The following is an 18,874-nucleotide window of genomic DNA, read 5'->3' as shown; positions in this document are numbered from 1 at the left end:
AGTTGTTTATTATAGAAATGATATGCTGATACAGATATAGCTATTTCCTCCTTAATCAGATAGTTATGGAGAAGTGTAGAATAGAACAAACTGAGCTTATGAGTGAAAGTTTCACCACACTTCATCTTCAGGGTCCCTCCTATGAGATTATTTTACCCAAGATACATTTGGGGAGCAGTAAATTTTTGTTTCTTCCTAGTTCAGCCTTTGCACTTTCTTAAGAAGTACCATAGATAAATTATTTCATCCAGTTACTTCATACAACAAATCTTTCAGTTCTGAGGACAGATTGAGTCCTTTTAAGGAACTGTGAATTGGTCCCTGATTAAAAAAAGAGAAAATAACAAAAGTTCTAAGAATTTCCAGTCAGAGTGTCTTCAGATGGCACGTTTTTCTGATTTGACATCTCTGATGTCCTCAAACATTCAGAAGAATAACACATTCATGTGCTGATATTGCCACAGTCTATACCAAGTTCTAAATGTCTAATTTGCATGGGTTTTAGAAAATAACTGTCTGAATTATTAGTCAATTTCTATGAAGTTTCTGTAAAAAATCAAAATGCTAGTTCAGAAAGTCACCGCCATATAATATAATAATTCAGAATCTATTCTAATTTAAAAGTGAAAACCTAAAATAAATTTTAAGAGGAACAAAATCTGATAGACAAAAAAGCATCACTTTAAAATACATTTTTCCACCTTCATGTCTTTTATTTTCTCCCCCCTTCATTTCTAATCTACCACATAACTACTATAATAGATTTAAGTTTACTTCTAATAAGCATGGCAATTATTTTGGGAAAGTAAGAACAGCTATAAAGATCCTTTTTACTATCAACTTCTAGTTGAGTCTATGATGAGATTCATATATAGGTACTATGGAACAAATATCCAGATATTTAGGACAACTGAAGGCTTAACTTACGCTAAATTGACAATTTATTATATGAAAACTTTATCATCATAGTTCATCTACAACACTTACATTTTGGGGTTGATTACTCAATCCTTCCACTTTCAAAGTGTTTCTGGAGCAACTTTGTGAAATTTCTAGTAGACAATGTACTAAAAACATTAAATATGCTATTAAATTGTTCCCTATACTAATGTTAAACATAATTTCTATAGCAATATTGTCTCCAGCATTCAAAGTCTCAGTAATATAAACCATTCACAAATTATCTTTTACAAGGAGAGGATTTTTTTTCATTAAATCAAAACTTTATTATTACAGATTCACTTGATCACTTGGTCACTTGACATCCTATTACTTATTGATTTGCTCGAGCGGGCAATAGTAACATCTCCATTCGTTGCTGTTACATGGTAGTGTAGCCCAATGGTGTCTGCTCTCTCTAGGAACACAAAGAGCCCCAAACTGATCATTCAGGGTCTTGATGAAGTCTAACCATCTCATAGGTGGGCAGCCACGTGTTGTTTTGATGTCCTGTGGAATCAAATTGGTAATGGCTCTAGTCCAGTGGTCATCTCCAAATTGCATTACGTGTCCAGACCATCTGATGTTCGACTCCTTGGCAAACGAGACAGCACCCATGATCTTGACCTTCTATGGAGGTCGGAACTCTGGATTCTTTCTCTCAGTTGAGTGAAATGTGATACTCCAAGCATAGCTCTTTTGATTCCTCTTTGTGAGACAGGAATAGCGTTCTCATCCTGTTTGCGTAGGGCTCAGGTCTCTGAGGCATATGTTAGTGCAGGTAGAACAGTGGAATCGAAGAGATATGCCTGGAGCTGCACGTTCTTCATCCTCTTAGCTTTTTCTTTGACACTCTTAAAGGTGTTCCAAGCTGTTTTCTTCCTCCTGCGCAACTCAGGTGCCAGGTCATTTGTCATGTTGACTTCTCGACGTAGGTACACATAACTGTTGCATTCATAGATGTTTGTCCTGTTGAGAGTGAATGGAACGTCAGGAATGAGTCCGTTTCTCATGAACATTGTCTTTGTGAGATTCAGCTATAATCCGATTTTTCCACACTCACAGTGAAAGTCGGTCAGCATCTGTGCCGCTTGGCTAATGTTTGTTATTATTAGAATGATGTCATCAGTGAAGCGGAGGTGGAGTAGTTGCCAACCATCTATCTTCACTCCCATTCCTTCCCATTCCAGTTGTCGCATGACATTCTCAAGGGTGGCACTGAAGAGTTTCGGGTAAATGGTATCACCCTGCTGAACCTCTCTCTTCATATGGATGATCTCTTTCTTGTAGAATGGTGAGATCCTGGTAGTGAGTCCATAATACAGCTGACGGAGGATCCTGATGTATTGAGTTGAACGCCCTGTTAGGCTATGATGACCACTTCAGTCTCAACAGAATCAAAGGACTTCTTTAAATCAATGAATGTTAGACAAAGTTGCGTCTTGAACTCCCAAGAAACCTAAATGAGCTTGGTTATCATGTGGACGTGATTGATTGTACTGAATCCTTTTGGGAAAGTTTCCAAAAAGGATCATGGATTTAAAAAAATAATAAATAAAAAATAAAACTAAAGATATTGTGAAAGAAAAAAGTAAATATTTTAGTTCTATTTGTGATAAAATGCAATTTGCCGGATTTCTATAAGTCAAAATTATACTTATTCTTAATAGTCCTTTCATTATGATGTTGAAAATCTCTATCTTCTGCAAGTGTACAGATTTTTCTTAAATTCTGCAATTTTATCTTAATTTATATCGCATAGCTTTACTCTTGAAATTCAATCAAATTCTTTCCTTCACTTCCCAGGACTTCTTTGTACACAGTGCATCAGAGAAATTTTACAAGAGAAACAAAGACTCTAGAATACCAATAATTAAAGATTTATATACAATTTGCAGGAAGTTTGTTCAAATTTGTGATATATTTCCCTACTAACCCAGGATTAGCAATAACAATACAAAGTTTTCAGGATTTCTGCTATATTATTATTCACTTTTATGCTAAATTGTTTAAATATTCTTTATGTGACAGTGTTTCCCATGAAGTTCCTAACCCATAGGTACTTCTCTTTCCTTGAAATGAGGAAGTAAGTACAAAAACAGTATTGTATAATCTAACAATCTTTTCTTTTTATCAAATGAAGACTAAAATATAATATTGCTCAAATACAATGAACATGTTAAAATTTAATTTTAGGATACTTACAACAATTCACCTTGACCAAATATAGCACCACCCCACCCAAAAAAACAACAAGCCCTCTAATTTTCTACACATCCGTCATATCCATATGTGGACTGATAAATTTTCTTCATTCCATTTTTTTTCAAGCAATTCATTGTAATTTAAGACAGAATTCCATCATTATCTCATGAGAGATATCTCCATTATATTATATCCATTCACTATCTTTTTTTTACTTAAAATACACTTTTAATAGTTTTTAAAGTCAATTAAGATAACTAGAGAGATAGTACAGCAGTTAGGCTATTTGTCTTGCATGTAGCTGACCTGTGTTTGATCTCAGCATTCATGTTGCCCATCAAACTGTGACAGGAATAACCCCTGAATTAAGAGTCAGAGGAAACCCCAAAGTATGACCAGGTGTGGACCCCAAAATTAAACAAATATGCATATATATATATATAATCAACCAAATTGAATTGTATTTTGTGAAAAAGGCTTAGTCAATAAATTCTCATTATTAAATTTCAGTTTAATTTTCTAAATATGTTTGAAAAATTAACTAACTTACAAAATAGAGTCCTCTAAATTTTCACTGAGACTCAATAAAAATGGCTTCATCTGTAAGAGGGGTTAACTCTTGATTGGTCAACCTGGAATCATTACTTGTTTGAAATAACTCTTTTTCTACTCTCCTTAAATACATCAAATAGTGTAATTTACAAAAAATATAAGTTACCAAATATTTCTAGATATTTCGATTATTTAGTTTAATCTTTAACTCCAAAGGAAGTTTGAACTGATTTGGAAATCATATTGACACTAGTATAAATAATACCTTTCTGTTTCCATACTAGTCAGAAACCTTATAAGAGGTTTTGACATTTGTCTTGCATTTGGCCAACCACAGCCCAATTTCCTGCAATGCATATGCTTCCATAAGTGACCACTGAGTACAGAGCGACATGAAAGCCTTGAGTACTTCTGAATGTGGTTCCCCAAACAATAACAAACAAACAAGAAACCTTATTTTAGAAACTCAGTTACTGTTTAGATATCAAGAAACAATTTTCTTAATGAAAAATAAATAAATAAAAGTAGAAATGGGCCTGAAGCTATATTACAATGGGTAGGGCACACAGCTGATCTGAAATTCCTTCATCAGCATCATGATGAGACTGCAAGGAGTGAACCCTGAGCACAGAGCCAGCATTAAGTTCTGAGAACCTCAGGTATTGTCCCCAAACAAAAACTAACAAAATGAGGTAGGGTAAAGATTTTTTAACAAATTTTATTAGGTATGCATGCTTCAATCACTATATTTTAGAACAATTTTCATTTACCAAAATAACTTAAGATCATAATGATTTGGGGTTAAATAAACTAACATTTTTATCCATAATCATAATTAAATTGGGGAGACATAGAAATATATATTCAAAAACAATAGAAGTGTTTAATTTTCTTTTAAATTTCAAATGCCTATAAAAGAAAATGTTTAAACTGACAATGTTTGTAAAAAAAAAAAAACATGGATTTTCATTGATTTAATTTTAAAACATTCTGTAGCTCTGCTTCAAGAAATTTTTCCCTTAGTTTTACTGAAGTGATGTTTAGACTTGGAAAACTAATCCAGATATCGTTTGTGGTGCCTAGTTCCTAATAGAATTTGGGTCATGGGCTGTATAACCTCTAATGCTATTCAGATAGTTCTGAGATCAAGAGATTAAATCCACATTCTTCATTCCAAGAGTAAAACTTAATCCAATCTCATGATGTTCCTTTCATGCAGGTTACAAAAGACAGAATTTGGGCACAGAATATAGATAGAGATCTATTTATCTTACTTTCTGCAGATTCCAGATCTTAATCCATCAATTCCATTATATTTTTCTTTTAGGTAGGCAATTTTAAATTTAGAACAGTTTTTAAAACTCAGAGAAACCTTTGGTGAACACTAAAACCTTAAAGGCATTTTTTCATTACTGTAGAAGTCATAAATTCTGTTACTATAACATCTTAATTCTTTAAAGAGCAAACACTATTTTGCTAGCCATGGTATTTTTTGTTATTCATTTACTTTTTAAAAATTATTTAATGTTTTGCAAAAAGACTTAGATTCAAAGTTTTCTAATTTGGAGGGATTGATCTCCTGAGTGATATTCAGTAGGCCTGGGAGACACAGTGAAAATTCTCACCCAACTGGTTATTCAATGCTAGGACAGTAGGACACAGTTCTATTCAAGCCCTGCCATGGTGGAGGTTATCTTGGCCACCCCGGCAGTGTGTACAGCTCCCCAGGTAACAGATGGCAGTGCTTGAGGTATAGTATAATGCTAGGAATTAAACCAGAATTGGATGCAAGCAAAGCATCCACTTGAACTTCCATATCGTCTTTCTGGTCATTCCAATTAGTTTTTCTGTAGTCTAAATAACCAGTTTAGAAATCTTCAAATTCAAATGAAGATTTGACAAATTAATAAATAAAAATTATCCAAAATATTTAAAATTCACCTATCATATAAGACAGGACAGAAGAAAAGAATCAACATATATTGAATTTTAGCTAAGCCTTGGATCTCTTGGAATCTAGGATGACTATCAAATCTATGTGCTGCTTTTGTTTTTGCTTCTTACTAACAGCAGAAAAGATGACACCTAGGTTCCATAGACAAAATCTAAGAGGCAAATATTAGAAAAAAAAATCTCCAAACGCTTGTATTCACAGATAACCTGACAATTGCAGCACATAATATGTAACATGAAAAAACAATGAAATATGAATTAAGCATCCAGCTAACTTTCCAGAAGCATGGGAGATCATGAGGGTGGATAGAGAACACAAACTTCTCTAGCTAAGGGAAACCTAAGTGTCTTAAATTGCTCATAAATGTCTGAGTTCCCTATCACGCTGGTCTCCAGCAATGTTTTAGCCTGTGCTGTTAATCAACTTAATCAGTTCATCTGACCACATATGGTTTCTGCTTAAAATTAATCTGGTTTCAACCTTATAGAATTATCAGAAGGTGATGACATAACTTTCAGGTCATAATTTCTTTCCTACTACTGGATACTATGGACACAGGTCATAATTTCTTTTCTACGCTGGATACTATGGAGACTATTTGTCTCCCAGACAAATCTATTCACAGATCCTGGGTAAAAGTCTACAATTATTCCATCCTTACTGCATGTGTACAGAATTCCCTCAAGAGCACAGGGAAATTGGGGCCCATGCAAAAAGGAAGAAAGATCTTGGGAATGCATCCCAAGGTGATTATTCCTAATTTAAAGTCGTTGGACACACTCACATAAGGGTGAAACTGATGCCATGACATGAGGCAGAAATGAGAAAAATCAGGTAGGTCTCAGGTTCAGTTCCTGGAAATGAAACAGTTTCCGTTTCCAGGCAATGAAATAATGTGTAACTAGCCAACCTGAACCCACCTGTAAAGTTCCTGGGCCCAGGAAGTGGGTTCAATCAATCAAAATGTCCCAGAAATTGTCTTTTGTTAACCACAAAGAATGAGTAGCTTATGTAACCGTAAACTATCACTGGAAACTACTGTTTAACTGTTGCCTGACTACTGTGCTTTCTTAACTTTGAAACCTGTATAAAAGACTTGTGATTTGGTCATTGTCAAGACTCCGTTGTGTTGGATGAGACATGGACTGTAGCTGGAGCTAGCAAAAAAGTTCCTCTGTTTTCGCATTATGGTGTCTGAACATGGTCTGTTTGCTACTGGTGATCTGAAATTCAGGCACAACACATACACACACACATACATACACACATGCACACACGCATGCACACGGACACACACAGAAAGTCAAATTATCTTTTCTATCCTATGAAAAGAACTATGAGTAATAGCCAGTATCAGGCTGGAAAATTGAGGAAAAAGTCCAGAGCCAAGAAAACCTTGTCAGCTGAGAGTCTTTCTTACAACTTTCCTGACTCAAGGTTGTCTTGTCATAGAAAATTCCACTCTTGTTTGGCTTGTCAAATTGTATCCATGAAGGTATAACTGCATTCTCTGGAGGCCAATGAGATACACAATGAACGATGGAGACAGAACATTATTGGTCATAAGACAACAGGTTAAAAGATGGCCAACTCATGTGCTCAAAGCAATTATCTTTTCTGCCCAATTACACACACACACACACACACACACACACACACTCACACACACACAGAGAAAATGGGAATAAAGGTTGGTTACAGACTAGTGGTTACTAAACATTAAAATTTCCAGTGGGAAGTCCCATGCTATATACTCTGTATTATCTGAAATCTTTAAGAATTAGGCTTTTGGAAAAGACAGAATGAGGAAAACTGTACTTACTGTTTTCCATGCAGGTCACACACATCCTGTTAAAGAATTACACACAATTCCTGTTTAAGCATTGCTCCTAGTGGTACTTGGAGACCATACGGTACCAGGGATCAAACTGGAGTCTGCATGCAAAGTCTTCAAAGCAAATGTGTTAACCTATGCACTATCTTTCTAACCCAGAACTATTCTTATTTTTGTATGTTGTCTTTTTAAAAATAGGGTGAATTGAGGGTAAACGTTTCTTAACTTTAACCTCTGGTAAGTGATTCTAAAACCATTGACGGTATAGAAAATATTAAATGTAGATAGAAATAAAATGACAGGAGGCAGAGAGATAGTACAGTGTGTAGCAGTTGTCTTGTATGCGGCTGATACAAGTTCAGTACCTGGTATTCTAAACCCCACCAGGAGTGATCCCTGGCCCAGAGACAGAGTAATCCCTATAAGCAAACCGAAACAAAGGGAAAAAGGGGAAAACATTTTGAGGGGGGCATATCCTGTAGAGCTCAGGGTTAATCCTAGCTTTGTGCTTAGGATTCATTTCTCATGTGTTTGAGGAATCCTGTGTGGTGTTAAACATAAGACCCTAGTTGGGCATGTGCTAAACCAGAGCTTTGTCCCTGTACAATCTCTTCAGTGTGTAAGAAGGCATTTTTAATTGTTTGTGTTAAAAATCATCTTATTTTTGAATTCTTTTAAGGAACATGACACTATTAAGGCTATGTTAAGTAAGTTCACTTAGAAATAGGTTCAATAAAATTAAAATCATATAACTTTAATTAACAGTTAATTTTTAATATTAGTAAAAGCCACTTAGAGTATGTCTCACTTAAATGACAGTTCCCAAATCTTTAATTCATTAGATTCCCAGTAAATATAACTCTAAGTGTAACCCCAGAACTAGAGAATTTTCCTTCTTGTTGTTTTTTTTTGGTACCACACCCAACTGTGCTCTGGACTTACTCCTGGCTCTGCTCCCAGGGATCTCTACTGATGACTCAGGGAACCATATAGGTGCTGGCGATGGAAACTGGGTTGGCTGCATGCAAGGCAAATATTCTTTCTACTATATAATTGCTGCAGTCCAACCTAGAGTACTTTCTAACAAACACAAAAATCCCTGCCTGATGTAGAATTTACTATATCAAAATGCAAAATATAAGTGATGTAAGGTTGACCATCACAGTGATTGCTGAAAGAATGTATATGCCACATTCCTGTAAAGATGAGAGAACACTTCTTTTTTTTTTAAAAGAAGCGAACTTATTTAATTGTTTTTCTTTTTTCGGTCATACCCAGAAATGCTCAGGAATTACTCCTGGCGGTGCTTGGGGGACCATATGGTATGCCAGGGATCGAACTCGGGTTGGCCGCGTGCAAGGCAAATGCCTTACCCGCTATGCTATTGCTCGGGCCTCAGAACACTCCTTACTATTTCATCCCTTCCACTTTTTGATAAACTGGTAGAATCTTTCTTCTTTCTTTAAGGGTCTTCTCTATATCAAGCTAAAATTCAGAATGTAGATTCTGTTATGCCAAAGATTCCTCAGCCTCACTGTCATTATCATGATTCACTACTGTATCTTAATCATCTCCCACCTGAAAGCTACATTTATAACAGAGAAATTTTCTTTTAATATCAAACTGAGCAAGGAGAGACACAACCTATATTCCAAAACACCCTATATTCCAAAGCAAAATATGTTTATATTTACATGGCAAAAGGCCCATTTAAAGTGTTTGTTCATTTCTTGAATACCACTCCTCTCTTTTAGCAAAGAATTAGACTTTACTTCATATGAGATTAACAAAACAAATTTAAATGTTGTTTTATTTATTGTTTTATCATTCACTAATTTATTTATTTTGTTCTTCACCCTGCATTACTAAGGGTTTACTTCTGGCTCTGCACTCAGAGATGACTCCTGGTGGGCTGAAGTGATGACATTGGGTGCCAGGAATCAAATCCAAATCAGGTGTTTGCAAGGCAAACTCCTTACTTGCTGTACTATTGTTCCGGCCTGTAAAATTTTATTCTAGAAATAAAAGATACAAGTTTCAAACTAGTTGATTAATCTGCAATAATTAGGTTCAACAATATGAGTGTCCCCGGAGGGAATTGCAAATAGTAGTATACTTCAGAGAACATAGAATATACTCTCCTTATTTGAATCATGAATTTGGTAATGGGAACTAAGCTATTATAACATAGGCCTTATAATAATTGGAAGGTAACAGTTGACAGGAAAACTACAGTTACACCTCAAGGTTTTGAACACCTGTCAAACAAATGCAATCTGGCCTTTTTGTAGCTAATAAACAACCCCTCAAATTTTCTGAACAGAAATCTGACTTTATCAGCTATGAATTGAGATGTGCGAAATAGAATAACAGATAGATGGAGAGCAAGTGGAAAGGATAAGACATAGCTGTAAAGGTGAGTCTAAGTCTTCGGCATGTGGGCACCAGGACTATTCTTCAGAAACGCGTGGGGACGCTGGGCCACCAGTTCCACCCTTGCTCCCAGTCAATCCCTGGAAGTCACTCCCTCAACCCTCCCCTAGCACCATCTTGTAGCACACAGCAGTGAAGAAACCTGGCTGGCAGGCTCCACAACTCCCAGAGAATTTTCCGGGTCCCATACCAAGCCGATATCACCGGGAGGTCCCAGATGGGATAGGTGCTGTCTCCCTGCCTTTTCCAGATGGAATCCCATCGACCATGAGCTTCTACAAACATGGCTCCTGTATGCGGGAACCAGGATTATTCTTCTGAACTACATGGCCGCTTATGTGACCGCAGGACCTCTCCTGATATGCAAAGTGAACAATGGAAAGTAAATAATCTAGTGTCTGTCCCTGGAAGGCAGGCTTGAATCGTGGTGGGAAAATTTGAGTAAAATATAATGCCCAACCAAAATGCATCTGGACTGTGAATTAAACTACAGTGTTATGCCACCCTGGGAGGGGAAGCGTGTTTGTCCTTCTGCCTGTGCCCCCTTGTAGTGGCAGTATGGTGGGCCCATCTTTTAGAGCCTAATGGATAACCAGGTATGAAACTGCATTGACGAGGCACGTGGGGCCTCGTGGGATGGGGGAGTGGAACCGGCCCTGCTCCCCGCCCTGACAAGGCCCCAAGTTGCCACCCACAGTGCCTCCTCTGGCTCCTGAACGACCATGATCCAGAGGCACACAAACCAATCCCAGAACCCAGGGGCTTTTGGCAGTAATCCCTCTAGGCTTATTACTAAAATATCAGAAATCCAAAATCATGTGGCCGCTATTGCTGCCACATGACATCATATGTTCTTTATAATCAGCAATAGAAAGCAAATTATCTAATGATGTCTTTTTGGCAGATCTGAATGTTGGGGAAAATTCCAAATAATAATGTCGGGTCTTTTGTCATAATATTGAATGTGATCAACGTAGAGAGAAAATAAAGTGGAAATCTGCCAGCGGGCAGCAGGGTGGGTGGGGGGGTATACTGGGTTCTTGATGGTGGAAAATGTGTACTGGTGAAGGGACAGGTGTTTGATCATTGTATGACCAACTGAGACTTAAACTGAAAGGCTTTGTGACTGTTCTCACAGTGATTCAATAAATAAAACTTTAAAAAGAAAAGGCAAGTCTAAGTCTCAGTGAATTAATTAAAACAATAGCAAAGGGGAATATGGAAAAATTTTGTTCTAGTTAGCTTTTGTTTGACTTTCACTGTGAAATGATCACTGAAATCATGGAAGAATGAATAGATGAAACTGGAGTTAAGTAAAACAGATTCATTGGTACATAAGGAGTCTGTGAAAATTAAGTGATCTTTATATTCTTATCTAAAAATAGCTTTTTGAGTTTTATTAAATTATTTTAATTTTATTTGTTGTATAAGTCACAATGATGCTATGGGTGTGTGGGAGGATGAAACTCAGGGTCTCATATATGTAAAAGATATATGTTCTACCTCTTGCAGCACATCTCTGGTTTCTTGTTTTTATTTTAAAGTAAGTAAAGTAAAGTAAAGGCCCTCCCGTTGATCGTCGATTTGCTCGAGCGGGCCCAGTAACGTCTCCATTGGAGACTTTGTTGTTACTGTGTCTGGCATATCGAATACTCTCGGTAGCTTGCCGGGCTCTCCAAGAGGGGCGGAGGAATCGAACTCGGGTCGGCCATGTTGGCCACGTGCAAGGCAAATGCCCTACCCGCTGTGCTATCACTCCAGCCACAACTAGAATAAAGTTCATAGATAAAAGGATCACATAAAAAAGCACATTTCTGGTCCAATCTGCCATCATATATATTTTTTAAAAACAGTCAATTTTTTTTCAGTTTAGCATTTTTATTAAATATCATGATATATCAATTTGAATAAAATCTGCAGCTCTCTAATAGCATCATGGAGATTAATGATTTTGTCCAATGATAAATGAAAGTCACAGAATGTCTAGTTAAATTATATTCAAGTTTATCTACTTAAAATCTTCCTGATAAATAGCTCTGGGAACATAAAATTTTCCTGGGAAAATTATTTTTCTCCTCTTCAGAGAATAAAAAGGCAGAAAATTCAGGCCTGTTGCCAAAGGAAAATTATCTGTGCAAAGAATAAACAGATTCCCAGCACATGAAAATCTTCCCCTTCATTTCCATGGCATAGTCACATTTTATTCCAAGAACCTCTGTCACTTAGAAAAATTTTGGATCACTGAGCATGACATTAAAACCAACTTCTCTCTTAATAACTATTGTACATCAAAGCCTTGGCAGTGATTCTTATTGTGTACACATGGTTTAATTTCTCATGATATCTAAAACCTCACGGTGAGTATTTCAGAATAGAAAAGAAAATTAATTAATACCTGTTAACTTGTTACAAATGTATTTAATGTGTACTTTACAGACCGTGCTTAGTGATTCATAGATGATTTACTTCTTAGGGCAATTATTGAATTATGACTGTAAATATGCAGCTGAATCACAGGAGTTATGAAATCTGTCCAGATGATAAGGTTACTGGGTCAAATATTTGATTTTCTCAGTTATACATATACTTTTATAAACACATGTGCATTTCTACCATTAATATTACTACAAATAAGCCCATAATTTCCAAAGTTAGAAGTTTAGAAATTTTATTTACAGAATAAATAGCCATTAAGACAGAAGTTTATTTTGTTTCATTTCTTTTAAATTGAATAACCATGAGATATACAGCTACAAAGTAGTTCATGACTGGGTTTCAATCATGCAGTGTTCCTAAACCAGATCTTTACCAGGTTACATTAAACACCACCAAGAGTCCCAGTTTCCTTCCTACCATGATCTTCACCAAAGCCTGTCTCTATGGAAGACACCTTTATTCTTTATTTCTTGCTGTTTCTCTCTTTTCTTTTTAGTATTATGGTTTCCAATACAGGTATTGAAAGGTTATCAGGTATATCCCTTTATCTAATTTCAGCACTCACTTCTTGTCCAGAGTGACTATTACCAGCTATCATTGTCGTAGTGGTCTCTTCCATGTCCTAACTATCTCCTCCATCCCACTTCTGGCAAGCTTCCAACCATGGAACATCCCGTCTGGCTCTTGTTTCTACTGTCCTTGAATATTAATCTTATGCTATATTTTTAAATATAACCCAACAAATAAATGCAATCATTCTGTGTCTGTCCTTCTCCCTCTGCCTCATTTCATCAGCATGATATTCTCTATGTCCATCCACTTATAAGCAAATTTTATGAATTCATTTTTCCTGGTGGCTATGAAGTATTCCGTTATGTAGATGCACCATCATTTCTTTATCTAGTTATCAATTTTCCAGCACTCCTGCTATTTCTAGATTCTGGCTGTGGTGAATAGCACTGCAATGAACATAGAAGTTCAGATAGATTTTCTGCATTGTGGTTTTGGGCCTCTAGGTTATATTCCCAGATGGAAACAAGGCTGCATTTGTCTACTTGGTCTGCTAACAGGTAAACCAAACAGCACAGCATTATCCCAAGCAATATCTTCATCTAAGCAAATTACATATGACATTCTCAAAATTTATTGGATTTACTGTGATTTCTAGTCCTGATTTCTTTCTTATTGTTTTCATCCAAGGACACATCAATAAAAAGCTACTGTTTTCGGTCTATAATTCTGCAAATGTCTTCTGAGACATCCCTTCAATCCCCTCTCTTGTTTCTTGACCACTCAATTTTTCCACAGATATAAGAGAAATTTTATTTTCGTTTTGTTTGGTTTGGTTTTTAGATCACACCTGGAGGTGGTCAATCCTTAACCCTGACTCTTTGCTCAGGGATGACTGTTGGTGGTGCTTGTGGCACCATATTGATGCCAGTGATGTAGTCTAGGTCAGCCATTCTGAGGCAAACATCCTGCCTGCTCTTCTATCGCTGTGGCCCCATATGAGAAAATTTTTAAAAGTGTGAACCAAATCATAGCATACACTGCAAAATACTCTAAAAACATTCTGCTAAATTCTTTGTTTGACTCCTAACTGACTCCCTACTCTCATTCTTTAACTGCTTTCTGTTTTGTTACTCTGTGACTACATTGATAATGGTCAGGCTGAAATTTTAACTAGGCAAAAAATTTTTCATTTTTTTTGTATCTTTTTTTAGTGTCTGGAATATTATCACTTGATTTCCCTTCCCATTTTAGCTATACCTTGACAGCCCTACTATTTGAAGTTGTTTTATGTATTTATTAAACATTTAAAACTGTAGCAGGATATACGTTTAATAAATACGTTAATTGTCTTTACTGTTCTACATTTATTGTCTATAATAGTCCCAGGTACATCACACACTCTTAAAAATTACATATATATAACATATATGTATACATATATATGTATATATATATATGCAAAGGGAGGTTTTGTATCACACCCAGCAGTGCTCAGAGCATACTCTGGCTCTGTGCTCAGGAATTACTACTGATCAAGATTCAGGGAACCATATAGAGTGCCAGAGATAAAATTGAATGAGAAACACTTAAGGCAAGCACTTTAATATATGTACTATCTGACAATAAGTATTTTTGAATTAATTCAAAGGTAATAAATGAGAGCAAAAAGGGTTCTTTCATCATTTTTGTCATCTGATTTTCAAGCATTCTATACCTTGCAGAACATATGGAGCAATAATTTTATTCATTTGCCATTATGTATGAGCGATATGCTTCAAATTTAGAACTTTACGAGTTTTAAAATTTTCTTAATGTTCATTCATTCATGCATTTATTTTTAGTGGTTAAACTAAGAGAGCCAGTCTCTTTTTTGATCATAGGGAAGCCATAGGAGACTTAGAGGTTGCCAGAAATGATAGAAGACAGTCTTCTTTTCTGTCATTGAACCACACGGAATCAGCAAAATTATCTTGAATCATACTGAGACACACATATATAAGCAAAAATCTAATGTCATTGAAACTTACTTGTAAGTTTGCTACTTTTTAATTGTGTTTAATAATTGAGCTTAATACTCCCAACTACTAAAGCATTGTGTAATTTTATGCTTGAAATTAAAAAACAGTTGCACAGATACTTAAGGGTTGCATCTTATGCACTTTTTAAATTTAACAAATAGCTCTACATTATAATTCTTTTACCATTTTTCACACATAGTAAAAATTTTAAAAAAAGATAAAAAAAAAAAAAGGCCCTCCCGTTGATCGTCGATTTTCTCGAGCGGGCCCAGTAACGTCTCCATTGGAGACTTTGTTGTTACTGTGTCTGGCATATCGAATACTCTCGGTAGCTTGCCGGGCTCTCTGAGAGGGGCGGAGGAATCGAACTCGGGTCGGCCATGTTGGCCGCTTGTAAGGCGAACGCCCTACCGCTGTGCTATCACTCCAGCCCCAGTAAAAATTTAAGACAAGTATAATGATAGATTTACACTTTCATCAAAGTCTTAGTGTTCAAAAGCATTTATACACTCCTTGAAAAATTGCATAATTTGTAAGACATTATATTAAAGTTACTTTATACATTTTGTGTCCTTGAAAAAAGTTTTAGATTTTTTACAAGAAATTCCAGTTCTAAACAATTTCCCTATACTTGAAGTTTTGTTACTAGTTTCTTGGTTTTGTAAGAAAAGTCAGTATATACAGTATAAACCCTAATCCACCTGACTTTTAAAATCTAAAGATCATAAGACACAATTGCTAGCAAAACTTGGACAATTTGCTAAAATAAAAGCAAAACAAGTAAATAAATTAGTAAAATCCATTTGTTTTTAAAAGAGCTATCTCATAACAAACCCTGCTCCTGGAAGAGAACAGTGCAAAGTCTCCTGCCTCCGCACATGGCTGTCTCAACCGGGCTCCTTGGAGGAAGGTGAGTTGAGCTTCCCTCCCATCCCCTAGCTGAAGACCTCCGGTTCCAGACACAGCCAAGTTTAAGAGCACTCTCCACATGTTCGGGCAAGCCTCACGTATGAAGGAACTGGCAGAGGAACCCAGGTGTGTGGGACTCGGGGCATAGAACTCCAAGCCTGCTCGGGCTGGGACTGGGGCCTCCTCCACCCAGATCCCCCATCTTCTGGTATGTAGGCATTACACCCACCAACTGCCCCAAGCGCTGTGTAATCCCATCAACAGCCAAGACCCAGAGACTATAAAACTCTGCTCCCAGAAGTGCTCCGCCGCATTTGCGGCCATGGAACATGTTATTATCTAGTTCTTACTCTGGAGGAGCTGGCAGGCTACCAAAAGTATCCTGCCCACAGTTGCAGAGCCGTTGCATATTCAATATGCCAAAAACCAGTAACAATGGTGGGTCTCATTCTCCTGAACCTGAAAGAGCCTCGAATGTGGCACTTTTTAAAATCTCAGGGCTAGGACAAAGGAGACATTACTGGGGCCTGCTTGAGGCAATCGATGAACAATAGGAGGACAGTGATACAGTTATCTCATAACAAGAGCTATTCATAGGAAGTAAATGCCAGATTAACTTCCTATTTGGCTTGAATTCTTCTGAAGTTTGAACAAGTTACAGCAACAGTATATAATTTTAGAAATAAGGATAAATTAATAGTTATTCTCATGGGAATATGACCTGTTAGGACAGCATCAAACAAAATAGGAAGAGAATAAAAAAAAAAGAAAATAAAGAAAAAAATGGGAATGCTGCTTAAGACTATGTAACACGAGAGTTGGTTATGACATTTTTTACTCACATATTTTAGAGGAGAATAAAGGTATAAATGTTTTTTATTCTACTTAATTAGTCCATAATAAGCAGAGTTATAGTCTGGTGTATGAAATAATTATATTTTGATCATAGAAACAATTTTTCACAAAACCATGTATGTTGCTTTGGGAATTTAATGTGAACCAGCAAGAATTTTTAAGCATGAAATGCCATAGTGTAATTTTTACTCCTTTAAGTTATTTGTTGTAATGCTGTAAGGAAATTTCATGAGACAGAGATGAGCATCACTCAGAGTGCCATACTAGGAGATTTTATAAGAACGAGTGGACCCTAGTACAGACAGGGATGAAGCTATGCAGACAAAAGTTACATGCTAATCAGACAATCAATACAATGGGTAAGAGGCTGCAGGAGCTGTAATCAGCACAGCAAGTTACAGAAGTAAAGTAAGCTATATGCAAGTAAACATCAATTTTTAACTAAGCACAAACAAGAAATTTTATAGACTACAGCTAAATTTTTTAAAGAAATTATTAATAGTACTTCATTTTAGAAATATTACACCTTTTAGACATAGGCAAAATGATAAATTTAGATAGGTAGGCAAAAATACTGATGACAATGTGGCAGTCATTGCTACTAGGTTATAGTGCACCTAAATAGACAAAAAACGTTGAATTATTTTGGCTATGAGAAACAGAAATCAGCCAAATTAACAAGATATCTTAATATTTAATATGCATCATGTTGTAATAAACAAGTACTTTCATAATTTTTAAAATCTTCAATTAGGCAAAAAATATTTTTTTGAGATTTGTTGTTGTACATGGAAAGCACTTATTTACATCTCACAAAATGTTTTAATTAATTGAAAAAACTTTAAAACCCTATGCGGGGTCTAGAAATACAGCACAGGACTAGGGTTGTTGCCTTGCACAGGGTTATCCAAGGCTCAGTCCTGGGCCCCACGTATGTTCCCCCAACCTACCTTCCCAGTACCTTTATCTATAGAGATAGGTAAATAATTAATAGACATATTTGAATATGAAATTGAAATAGAAGTTGTTTCCCATGCTTGATTCAGTAGAAATTTATTAACTTGAAGAAAAGATAAAATATTCTATCTGGATTTTGAACATCGATTTGCTCGAGCGGGCCCAGTAACGTCTCCAATGGAGACTTTGTTGTTACTGTGTCTGGCATATCGAATACTCTCGGTAGCTTGCCGGGCTCTCCGAGAGGGGCGGAGGAATCGAACTCGGGTCGGCCATGTTGGCCGCTTGTAAGGCAGACGCCCTACCTGCTGTGCTATCGCTCCAGCCCGATTTTGAACATAAAATACTTTATTTAAACACCATGGTATACAAAGTTGCTCATAATGTAGTTGTTATGCTCCAACACCAATCCCACCACCAGTTATTTTCTCTATAGAATTGTTTCCGCTTTACCAACCATCCCCTAAACCTACCCCCTTAGCAGGCACAAAATAATTTATTTCATATTGCTTGCTACAACTGCACTGTAGCACTGTCCTCCCGTTGTTCATCAATTTGCTGGAGCAGGCACCACTGTGAGACTTGTTGTTACTGTTTTTGCATATCAAATATGCCATCGGGAGCTTGCCAGTCTATGCCTTGTGGGCGGGGGATACTCCCAGTAGCTTGCTGGACTCTCCTAGAGGAGCAAAGAGATCAAACCTGGGTCAGCGACGTGCAAGGCAAACAACCTACCTGCTGTACTATAACTACTATCAAAAATACTTCAGTAAAAGAAATTTTGTAAAAATTGTTGTATCTCTTAACGAGGTCATTACAAAAATCGTTGTATCTCATAACAAGGTCTTTAATGTCTGAAGGTTTACTAAACCGTTTGGTGCTAGTTGAGCTTTCAGTGTTAAGATTTTTGTTTCCTGAGTTTAGCTGGCTTTCATAAACTTCAGGATCTGCAGAGCTGGCCCAATGTGTTGACATGGCAATGGGTGTGGGAAGTGGGTGTGACTGCTGAGGCTTCCTGAAGTAGACCTGGACTTCTCAGCCTAACACTGAATACTGGAATTTTCCAGTTGACTGTCCCTGCAGTCCCCCAGAGTTTTAAGTCAGGAGATCTTCATGTTTCATCTAGATATCTTTTCTTTTCTTTTTTTTTTTTTTGCTTTTTTTTGGGTCACACCCTAATATGCTCAGGGGTTACTCCTAGCTCTAACTTAGTAATGACTCCTGGTTATGCTCCAGAAGTCATATGGGATATATATTTCCAAACCACAT

The sequence above is a fragment of the Sorex fumeus genome, unplaced genomic scaffold, assembly GCF_029834395.1.
Source record: "Sorex fumeus unplaced genomic scaffold, SorFum_2.1 ptg000007l, whole genome shotgun sequence".
NCBI classification, from domain to species: Eukaryota; Metazoa; Chordata; class Mammalia; order Eulipotyphla; family Soricidae; genus Sorex; species Sorex fumeus.
The sequence above is the reverse complement of the archived record's forward strand: the minus strand, read 5'-3'. Positions refer to the sequence as shown.